At 39.2% G+C, this 12,320-nt stretch overlaps 1 pseudogene; it reads left to right on the top strand.

Moving 5' to 3' along the window:
* Window positions 1-706: 706 nt before the first annotated feature.
* Window positions 707-1,535, top strand: LOC133771101 (heat shock protein beta-1-like; annotated as a pseudogene).
* Window positions 1,536-12,320: the final 10,785 nt, after the last annotated feature.

Genomic DNA, 12,320 nt, shown 5'->3' with positions numbered 1-12,320 from the left:
TACCATTTTTTTAAAATAAAAACAACTCAAAAGATCACTGAGGGAGAATCTTTATCTTTGGTATATTCTATATAATTTCTTCAGATGCATCTTGTACTGGCCCAATTCTCTGTTCGGCTCTGTGCACTGTCCTATCTAATCTATTCAGTAATTTTCTATTTAATTGACTATATTTCATCTGTAGAAATTTTATTCTATTTCTTTCAAATGTACAAGCTTGCTGTTCTATAGTATCATGTAATAATTTTACTGTGGCTTGTACTTCCTTTATTTATTTATGTAATTAAAAGGTAATAAAATTTCCAAAAGTTATAATACATGGTGCTCATGCCCTCAGAATATCATTGCCTGAAGTGTTTCCTCATTTTTTTTGGAAACTCATGGTCTAACCTACAGATGTTTAAGTTTTTAACTAGCTGCTTAATCCAATATTTTATTTTTAGAACAACACAAGCTATAATAGATACCATTGACATATTCCCATTCACAGAGGTGAAGTAAACCTCCAGATTAAATTACTAGAACTAAAATTGCTGAGTTAAGGAGCATAGGCATTCATAATTCTGATGCACAAAGTCATTCTGCCTTTTGTAGATGTGATCATTGGAACTGGCTACTCCAGTTTGCTGGGTTTGCTTACAATGGTTTGTTTCTCCAGTCAGCCTTGCCAACGTGATCTTTTCAGACTTTTAGGAAATTTACCAATATGACAAGTAAAAATGATGATTGCTAATTTTTTGGTTTTTTATTTCTGCAAGTGAGATTGACTTTCTGTTCATAAATCTAAAGACGTTTGTCCTTTTCTTTAAACAGTCATACATATGATGTATATGCATATTCTTGTCCATTTTTTCTGTTTGGTTTTTAGAATTTTATATTGATTTGTAGCAGTTTCTTATGTAATTTCACCCAACTGTATGATTCATATCTTATAAATATTTAAGATTTTTTTGCAGCTGCTTTGAACTTTATTTGTGAAAACCAGAAGCTAACAGTATCAAAAGGGCACACAGGGTGGCCTGTGGCCTTGGGCTGCCGCGGCTGCCAAAGGAGTGGGCTCAGTGGTTCGGCGCCAGCGGCGGGCTGGGCTAAGTGAGGCCCCTGCCCTCCGCCGAGGCCCACGCCATGGCCGCGCCCGCCCACAGCCCTGCGCTCAGCCAGCAGCTCCGCAGCAGCGTCTCGGAGATCTAGCACAGGGCCGACCGCTGGCGCCTGTCCCTGGACTGGAACCACTTCCCCCAGAGGAGCTGACGGGCATGACCAAGGACGGCGTGGTGGAGATCACGGGCAAACACGAAGAGCGACAGAAGCACGGCTACATCGCCCGCTGTTCCACCGGGAAGTACACGCTTCCCCCGGCGTGGACCCCACGCTGGTCTCCTCCTCCCGGTCCCCTGAGGGTGCGCTCACTGTGGAAGCGCCGCTGCCCAAGCTGGCCACGCAGTCGCAGAGATCGCCATCCTGGTCACCTTCGAGGCCTGCGCCCAGATTGGCGCCGGGAAGCCGGGAAGTCGGAGCAGCCTGCGGCCAAGTAGAGGGCCTCCTGCGCCACCCAGCCCCCAGCACCCACCTGTGTGCCCTTTTGATACTGCTAAGCTTCTGGTATTCGAAAATAAAGGTCAAAGCAGGTGCAAAATAAAATTCCTTATGATGCATTGTGTGTTAAAATGTTTACTTTTGTGAATTTAAATATTTCAGTTTTTGTTGGATTTGCTGTCACATTTGAAGTGGCTTTACCTCACTGAAACATTGTTTTATGATTTATTCAGCTGTGTGTTATTTTACCTGCCTCAACTGTGTGGTTTAAACACCTCCTCCCTCTGGGTGGCTAGCCCATTTCCTTTAACATTTATTGAAAGCCATCTTAATTAATCTGAAACCACAACTGTTGTACACCAAATTCTAGTAAACATTTTGGAGACTTTTATTTATGTATGTATTTTCTGTTCTAATTCAGTGATACATCTTACAGCATTAGTTCCCATTTTTCCCAAGAATCACTGCTGTGCATTTTTAGTTGTCCTTTATGAACACTTGAACACTGACTTCAGCTTGTTTAGTTTCTTAAAATCTTCTCATTATGTTAGTGAGTGTGTAATCAGTCCATTCACAGCCATGGTGTAATCATTTGAAAAAATTTTATTAAAATAGAGAGAGCAAGCTTCATGTATCTCAGTTACCAGGCTGTTTTGACTGTAACTGGCCCATAGAATGTCTTAAAATCTGGTCTTGTGATGCCTGCAGCTTTGTTTTTGCTGTTTAAGATTGTGTTTGCTATTTGGTGTCCCTGTGCTAACATATGGATTTTAGCATTACTTTTTTAGATATGAGAAAATGTCCTTGGTATTTTTATTGGAATCTCATTGAATCTGTAAACTACTTATCATCTTGATGACATTCATTCTTCCATTCCAAGAACACAGGTGGTTTTTTCAAATTTTTCCTTCTTCTATTTCTTTCTTTAAAATTTTATAAATTTCACATCCTTGGTTAAATTTATTCAAAGGTATATATATTTGTAATAGCTACTCCGAATGGTAGTGATATTTCTGTTCTTTCTCAGCGGTGGCATTATTTGTGTATTCAAAGGCAATTGATTTTTGAGTGCTGATTTTATATCCTGCAGCTTTACCAAGCTCTCCTATGAGTTCCAATAGTCTCTTAGTGCAATTTCTCTAGCTGATTTTCTATTCATAAACTTTCATATGCACTTAGAATCTGTTTTCATGCCCATTTTCAGATGACCTTTGCTTACTTTTGAGCAATTTTGATGTAACTAAGTTTTTTTTTTAAATCTCGCAACATGCAAATTTCAATAGAAGTGTCTTTATTTTAAGTCTAATATTCACCAGGAATGATAGCATTCACTATATGAGAGTAAGAGTGATTTTGCTTATATTCTTTGTATGTGTCAATTTGATCAATAATTCTAACCATTCCCCATATAATTGTTTCTCGGTGTTACTGTTCTTACCATTTTTACCCAGTTGTACTCACAGAAATACCAGGATCATTTTATATTGTTATGTGCATTCTATTTTTAATTCTAATTTGCCTCTCACTTTGTTGCATTCCAATGTAAATAAACATCCTGGTAAAATAAAAATTAAGCTCTTGCAAACCATTATTGGGATTTTTACCATTTTCATTCTTGTTAATAATGTCAATAAAAATCTGTAAATCAACTAATGAAGTTTTAGTTACACATTTTCTGAAAGTTGGATATAGGATTAATTCATACTTTGAATGATATATGTTCTTCTTATTTCATTTTTTAATTTGTAGACACCAAATTGAAATTGGTATTTAATTCTTGTTTTTTCTTTTTTTTTTGTTAAGATTTATTTATTTATTTGAAATTCAGAGTTACATAGAGAGGAGAGGCAGAGAGAGACAGAGAGAGAGAGGTCTTCCCTCTCTTCCATCTGCTGGTTCACTCCTTAATTGGCCATCACAGCTGGAAAAATTAGTATTGAGTTTTTCAATACATTAAATTTAGACACTGATATGTTTAATTTATTCTATCAAGTTGCAAGAATGGTTCTCAATTTATCTTCCTACAGCTTTCTATGCTCTGTAAATGAAATTTTAGGGATTTAAAAAAAATCTCCTTTATTTGTTTGGAAATTTTGGACACATCTGTAGACATTTCTCTTTTACTTATAGCAATAAAAATAATATTTAATATATATGAATCCTTTCTAGTTTGTGTTAACTTCCATGTATAACACGAATAATGAATAATCTGTTTATTTTATAACCATAAGCTTAACTATAGGCCAATCTCAGCCATGGGAATATCATTGTGAGATCATCATCACTCCCAACATTCTATAGGTGTCCTGGAAACTTTCTGGTACACAGCTTCTCAGAGTCATCTTAATCAGAGGTTATCATTCTTTCTCCTCAAGGTAATACACACATGTACATATATTTGTAAAAAATAATATACATAAAGCCATATGTATGTATTTCTTTAATTTTTATAGTACTCTGAATCATAGTTTTTTGATGATTCAAATTTTCTTCTATAGATCTAGATACTGGTACATGTTATGACAATTTGACAATTATATAAGGGCAAGGATCTTAACCTGGTTTTTAATCCTACAATTTAATTTCTGGTTTATTTTATTTTAGAGATTGTTAGGTGAACACAAGCAGGGTATGAGCTACAACATGATGTTTATTTATGTTACTGTAATGACAAGGGATTGCCTTATTATGGGACTCTGAACTACACCATTCCAATGAAAAGTAAGTTATACAAATTTTGAATGTGTAGCTCTAGATATAAATATTCAGTTTTATGTTTTCTGGTTATTGGCATAATTTTGTTTTATTTGCATACTTTTTTCTTATTTTCTATTTTTAATTTATATGTAATGAACTATTATTTACAAAAATCCCTTATATGTTCTTATCACATTATTATTGTTATTTTCAAGTAACTGAATTCACAGTAATGTAATTATAATTTATATTATAACAAGTATACCTCTTTTGCATATTTTGTTTTATCTTTGAGTTTATTCTTCTCACCTGTTTATGTGAGAAGTAACCCAATGGAAGCCTACCCTAGGACTAAACCTATTAGTATGTTGCTTGGCTTTTAACATTGAAAAGGCTATCAGCATACTCAAAACTTTGTTAATTTTCTTGGCCAGTTTTATTTTTATGGCTCATCAAAAGCACTTCTAACCCATATTATTATTCTACCTTTCCAGATTATATATTTTTAATTTTTGGTGGTTTATATGAGTGTAAGTAAATCATTGGTTCTTGATATATTCAAAGTGTAGATGTAAATGTATCTTTCATTTAAGATTTTTTATATAAAATGTATAGTGTTTTCATTCTCATTGCTTTTTATTTCATTTCTCAAGTTAAGTGCACATTTAACAGACATTGGTTCACCCAATTCTCTTGTATATGTTGTCATGCTATTATTGCTCCTGCATTATTGATCACTGCTACTTCCAGTAACTAGAATATAGGTGATATAAAAATGTGCATTTCTAAGTTGTGCATTGTTTTAGTTATTGTTGTCTTTTAATTGATTATTGTGACCTGTTTATATCATCAACATCCTATTATAAGCTAAGTCTACTACTATATAGAGGCTATCTTTGCTATTTTTTGTGACATCAACAAGTTAGAAATTATCTGAATTCTTTTGCATCTATTTTGTGTCCCCATATTTTCAAAGCCTTCTTGACCCACCATTCTCAGTTTGCAGGGGAATTTTCTGGTCTTTCAGAGGACAATAAATTTTTGAACTTCTTAAGAATATCTGTAAATACAAATATATTTCCTTGAGATTTGCATAATTTCCAAGATCTTTGTGTTATTTTCATTCATTTATCCTTATTTCCCATGTGAAATGTACTTTAACAGATTCCCTTCAATTTTCTTATCACTTTGTTTTCTCTCCTACAAAATAACAGTTCTACTAACAGTAATAACCCTATAATTTATACTCTAGTATAAAAGTATTTTAGTCTTTGCTTTGGATTGGAATTTATGAATATTGCCCAATTATGAACCAGTGGTAGCACTGTGAATATTTGTATAAATTTGTTCAATTTTTATTTGTGTTGTCCATTCCTTCAACATTCATAAAGTAACTTAACTACTTTTTAAATTCAAAATTCCTCAGAGCCATCTAGGTCTGGGGTATTGTTTTACTCTTTCAAGGACTTTCTTTTAAACTCTGTATGGATTTTTATGGATGTATGTATGGATTTTATATATCCCCTTGATGTTGAAATTTTTAATAGTATACTTCTAGATGCAGGACTTGTTCCTGTAAGATCACTTTTGAAGGAACATGATATTTTCTGGAATTTAGTTCCAGCAAATTTTATGATTTTACATGTCATATTAATGGAAACTTAATCATTATATTTGTTCATATTTTCTTTGTATTCACCCATTTTCCAGAAAAATACAGTTTTTATTCACAATTGCTTTATTTTTATCATTACATTTACATCTCTTTTTCTTTTGCCTTTGAATTCAATGCTATTGTCTGTATATAATTTCAGTTTCTTTGTATATCTTGTTCCTAGCACCTTGAACCTTCATACATCTTGATTGGCCTTTTCCTTATAAGATTGACAGCTACTTAAAGAACTTCTAAGTTGTCTTTGAATCTTTCCCATGCAGAGTATCTCTGAATGATCATACACCAATATTCTTTGTCATGGTTTGAGAATCGCACATTTTTTTATTTTTTTTAACAATTTCGGAGTTTTGGAAAACTCCAAATTTATTACTTGCATTGAAAATTTTCAGTTTCATTCTAGTGATAGACTCTTTCCATTAGGATTTTTCTGTAATGTGACATTTTTTCTTGATTTAATTCCTGTAATATATAATATATTGGATCTGTTAAAACTGAATAATTGAACATAATAATGAAAGCAAAAAAAGAAAAAAAAAAGGACTTTTCATTAAATTCCCTTGCATTTGCTTGGCACTTAGTAATTACTACTACCAAGCTACTCAATTCTGTAAGGTGTCTGGCGTGTAACAAGTCTTCCCAGGCAGAGGAAGCAATTAATTCACAAGCTTCTATTGGGATTCAGTTCTGGGGCGAGGTTCCCTGGTCCCAATAGAGCAGCTGGGAGGGATCCTTTTATAGATACAGTGCATGGGGGTTAAGGTTGAGGCAGGTCTGATCCTCACTGGTTGATGTTTAGTCACCTTTAGGGACCTTGACAAGGACTTTTCTTCCCTGAAAGTACAGGTAGGGACTCTCCATTCCTGGAAGTATAGGCCTTCCCTCCTTGCAGATCCCAAAGCTACCAAGTTCTGTACAAAGTACTCACAGTTTATATAGCAAAACAAATGGCGTTTTTATTTTTCTTTGATTTTATTACTTTCACCATTGCATATCATAAGTGCCCCAGTCTAAGCAGGAAGTAAGACTACTAGTTACTGGCTTTTATTCTTTCTACAGAGTGTACCTACTACATATCACATTCTTTTTAACTTTTTATTTATATAAGTTGAAAAAATAATTTATTTCATATAAGCAGTTAATAGGAATGGCCAGAGTTAATGGACATGACACAGGCAAGATGAATGCCTGGAGGATTTCAAAAGTTGTATGATGTGGATTTCATTTACATTTTAATTGTAATGCATCTTTTATTCTTCTCTCACCCTAATGGCTCCATATCCAAAAAAAAAAAAGGGAGGAAAAAACTGCTGACAATGAGGAAAAGTATCAACACACAAAATTTAACAAATTAAAGGAGCAAAACCCAGTGAACATCCAAGGCCAGGAATGCAATGAGCAGAGACTGGGCTGGGGGAGGGTGCCGGGGCGGGGGCCATGGCCACAGGAGTGACCGGGGCAGGGGCCATGGCCACAGGAGTGACCCAGAGGTCCCTCCAAGACCACCCAGCAGCTCCAAAGACAGAGTCTCCAGGGAGGGGAGGAGAGGGGAGGCTTTAGGCAGAGCAGACCTGACCCCAGGGTGGGGTGAGGGCTCAGGAGGTGCCACTGCCTCCAGCTTTGGAAGGTTTCCAAACCACACCTGCCTCTCACAGGGAAAGCCCCCAGGATTTTTATTTTCAATCAACAAACATGAGCAGGGACTCTGCCGTACCCAATGCTTGCCCCCAGTCCAGTTTCCCTTCACCACCTGCACCCTTCTGCCCACCCCCAACTGGATGGCTGGGAAGCCACCACACCCCAGAGCCAGACCGCCCTCGGGGACCCAGCGCTGGGCCTGGTGCTAGGCCAGAGCTAGCCCTGAGGGAGCTGCTTACTGCTCACCCCGTGACTATATATGGCCACTTTCAGCCCCTTCGATTCCTGTCCCCACCCCTGCCTGCTTCCCAGGCATGGGGGCAGGCACTGGGCCAGCCCTGGCACTCAGGCCCAGGCCCAGGCCCATCCATGGCCATGTGCCCTCTGGGATGCCAGGGTCCCGTGAGGAGGGGGAGGGAGACCCCATGTCAGCCTCTGTCTCCCGGGACTGACAGGCTGAGGCTCCATTGGGGGGGCTTCGAGCCCCTCCCAGCAGCCAGGGTTTGGGAGGGTGGCTGCTCCCCCAAGGTCACAGGGCCTGGGGCTGACCCTGGGGACCTGACCCCAGGGATTGGGAGGGTGGCTACACTCTCAAGGTCACAGGGCCTGGGGCTGACCCCGGAGACCTGACCCCAAAGTTCCTGCTTCAGGCTGCCTGCCTGTGGATCCAGGAGGCAGAAGCCCGGGACAGGGCCCAGTGGCCCAAGGTCAGGGTCCTATCCTCCTTGTCCACTCCCAGGGTGACAGTCTCCTGCCCCAAGGACAAATATACATAAGACACAGGCCCCCACGTCCCCCACACATGGGCCCCCAAGTTCCTGAGTGAGCTGGCCTTGCCCAGGACGCCTGGAACTCCCGGGAGGGGCTGGTGCAGGTGGCAGAACCTAGGAGCTCCAGCCAGCAGGAAGCATATTTTGCAAATGATCTCATTGGGAGTGGGCCAGGCCTGCGGAGAGCAAGGATTTGCTAAAAAACGAGGTTACCAGGACCCCCACCCCCACTCCGTAAAGCAGGTGGGAGGCAGCCAGCCTGACCCCTCCCCCACACCCCCATCCCAGAGAACACAGCCTGCCAATCATATGTCCTGAGGCACCCTGGAGGGGGTCCCTGGACGCCCACTTGGGGAGCAGCAGGACACAGGCAGCCCATGAAGGCCGGGGTCTCTGCAGAAGCCGGCCCCCAGCGGGCCCTACACAGGCGGACACCCACTCAGCATCCAGGCCAGACCCTCCAGGCTTCAGGTAGCCCACCCTCCTGGCGGCGTGTGCATGGGCTGGGGCCCCCGCCCCCTGGGGGAAGACGCCCTCACCCTGGCATCACCCCAGTCTGTCAGTCCAGTCTCAGGTTCTCCCTGCCCCAGTCACCCTGGCCCAGGACAGCCAACATGACCCTGGACAGCTGCCCAGAGAAGCCGCCATGGCAGGAGGCCGGCCAGCCTGGACCAGAGACGCTTAGGGCAGCTCCCACGGCCAGGGCAGGGACTGGTCAAGCTCCCACCATGGTAGTGTACGGACATATGGGGCTGCAGCGGGAGGGCTGAAACACGGGCTGTGGGTGATGACCCAGGGACTGGACACTCGGCACAACGTCCCCACGGGCACCCAGAGCCCGGGAGGGCATCCCAGCCCCAGAGCCCGAGGGAGGGGGCATCAGAACACAGCATGACCCTGGGTGTTAGCATGCAGGAAAGAAGCAGGCCATGGAGGGACAGGGTGACCCCCAGGGTCACGAGGTGGCGAGGGACAGATCATGGTCTGGCCAAGGCGGGATGGCCGGCAGCCTGCACACCAGGTGAGAGGCATGGTTTCAGGAGGGGACCCTGGAAAAAACACTGGGCAATGCTCATCCCAGAAGGTTCTGGAGCCCACACTGCCCACCAGGCTGCCCAGCCCTGCACCCCAAAACCACCACAGCCCCTGCAGGGGAAAGGTAGGCTCGCTCATGTCCTGGACTAGACGCAAGACACCGGTTCTGAGGTTTTCCTCTTAATTTTTACAATGACTCATTTTCAGTTTGTATTGCACAAGCTAACCTCCACTAAATAAAGAGTTCAACAAGTAGTGAGTAGAAAAACCCCTGTTCCTTAATAGTATAGACAAGAATCAGGTTTTAAGATGTTAATTTTGCTCATTTACATTACCTTTTTAAATCACAAATCAGGGAAAGCATGATATTTGTCTTTTTGGACCTGGCTTATTTCATTAATGAAAGTGGTTTCTAATTGTATCCATTTAATTGCAAAGACAGGATTCCATTTTCTGAATGGATGAGTAGTAGTCCATTTTATACACACACACACACACACATATACATGTGTATATATATATATATATATATATATATATATATATATATAAAACAACTTTTTTCCAGTCTTCAGTTTATGGCTATTAGGGTTGATTCTATATCTTAGCTTTTGTGAATTGAGCTGAAAAGAGCATGGGACTACAAATAAGTCTTTCATATGTTGATTATATTTTATTTAGGTAAATTCCCAAGAATAAGAAGGCTACATCATATGGTAGATATATTTTTAGATTTCTATGGAATCTTCATTCAGTCTTCCATAATGATTGTACTAGTTTGCATTCCCACCAACACTGTATAAGGATACTTTTTCCCCCACGTCCTTACCAGCGTTTACTAGTTTTTACTTTTATTTTTGGGTGGTAGCCATTCTAGCCAGTGTCAGTTGAAACCTCATGTTGTTTTTTGTTTCCATTTCCCTGATGTGGAGTGATCCTAAACAGCTTTTTATGTGTCAGCCATTTGAATTTCATCATTAAAATTGCCTATTCATATCCTATGTCCATTTCTTGACTGGATTGCTTTGCTTTTGTTGAGTTAATTGAATTCTTTATATATATACTGATGGAAATCTTTTACCAGTTCAATAGTTTTCAAACATTTTCTCACATTCTAATAATGGTCTCTTTACTTTGTTGATGGTTTTCTTTAAGCTTCTAAGCTTGATGTAATTTCATTTATCTATTTTTGCTTCAATTGCCTATGTTTCTGTGGTCTTTTCCAAGAAGTCTTTCCAAATGCCAAGATTTTGCAGAGTTTTCCTTTAGTAATTTGATGAAATCATGTTATGAATTTAGATTTCTGATCCATTTGGAGTTGATTTCTGTATAAGGTGTAAGGTAGGCATCTCGCTTCATACTCTGGCCATGAGGGGATCCAATTTCTCAACATCATTTTTTGAAGAGACTGTCATTTCTTCAGGAATTGATTTTTAGTTCATTTGTCAAAGATCAGTTGATTGTAGATATATGGAATGATTTCTGGGGTTTCTATTATGTTGCAGTGCTCTATATGTATATTTTTCTGTCAGTACCAGGCTGTTTTGATTATAGCTGCCAGCTTTATGTCTGGTATTGTGTTGCATTGTTTTTGTTATATAAGACTGCTTTTACAATATAGAGTGTGTTGTGTTTCCATATGAATTTTAGAATCATTTTTTCTAGATGACTGATATGTTTGTTTTATTTAACTTATACAAGTATCATGTATTTCACATATACAGATTTAGGAACAGAGTGATACTTTCTATCCTACCCTCCCCCCTGACCATGTTCCAACTTTTCTTCATCTTCCATTTCCCATTAACACTCAAAACTTTTACAAAGAACTTTCAGTTTATTTAATGATTGAAAAATTAACCCTACACTAAGTGAAATAGTTCAACAAATAGTATGAAGAAAATAAACTATCCAAGAGACATGGGCTGTAAGCAATCATTGACTCAAAATGTCCACTTCACTCCAATATATTATATTTTAGGAACTGTATTAGTCATTTCACATCATTGAAAAAAATAAAGAATCTTTCTGGGAATGGCTTATTTCACTAAGTATAATGGTTTCCAGTTGCATCTATATTGTTGCAAAAGACAGGATTTCCTTTTTATTCGACTAAATAGTACTGCATAAGTTATATATTATACCTTAATTTCTATATCCTTTCATCAGTTGATGGACTGGACACCTATGTTGATTCCACATCTTAGCTATTGTGAATTGTGCTGCAATGAACATGGAAGTATTGATGACTCATATGCTGATTGTATTTGATTTCCTGAGGGTGGGATGGCTGGATCATATGGTAGGTCTATATTCAGATTTCTGAGTATCTCCACACTGTCTTCCACAGTGGCTGGAAGAGTTTAAATTCCTACTGACAGTGCATGAGGGTACCTCGTTCACCGTATCCTCACCAGCATTTGCTGTTCGCTGATTTCTGTATGAAAGCCAATCTATCAGGAATGAAGTGAAACTTAATTGTGGTTTTGATTTGCACTTTCATGATGACTAGTGATCATGAGCATTTTTTAAGTGTGTGTTGGCCATTTGAAATTCCCCTCTTGCCCATTTCTTAACTGGGTTATTTGTTTTGTTGTTGAATTTCTTGAGCTCTTTATAGATTCTAGATGTTAACCCTTTATTTGTTGCATAGTTTGCAAATATTTTCTGTTGGTGTGTCTTCATTTGGTGAGTGTTTTTTAGAAGCAGAAGCTTTTCAGCTTGATGCAATCTCATTTGTCAATTTTATCTTTGATTGCTTGTACTTTTGAAGTCTTTTCCAAGAAGTCTTTGCCTGTGGCAATGTCTTCATGAATTTCCTCAATATTTTCTAGTGATTTGATTGTATCAGGTCATAAATTCAGGTCTTTGATAGATTTTAGGTTTTTTTTTTTTTTTTGTAAAGTGTAAGATATGGTTGTAGTTTCATACTTCTGCATCCAGAAATCCAGTTTTCCCAGGACCGTTTGTTG

This window comes from Lepus europaeus, chromosome 12 (genome assembly GCF_033115175.1).
Source record: "Lepus europaeus isolate LE1 chromosome 12, mLepTim1.pri, whole genome shotgun sequence".
NCBI lineage: Eukaryota > Metazoa > Chordata > Mammalia > Lagomorpha > Leporidae > Lepus > Lepus europaeus.
Note: the sequence above shows the minus strand (reverse complement) of the source record. Positions and strands in the feature narration are given on the sequence as shown.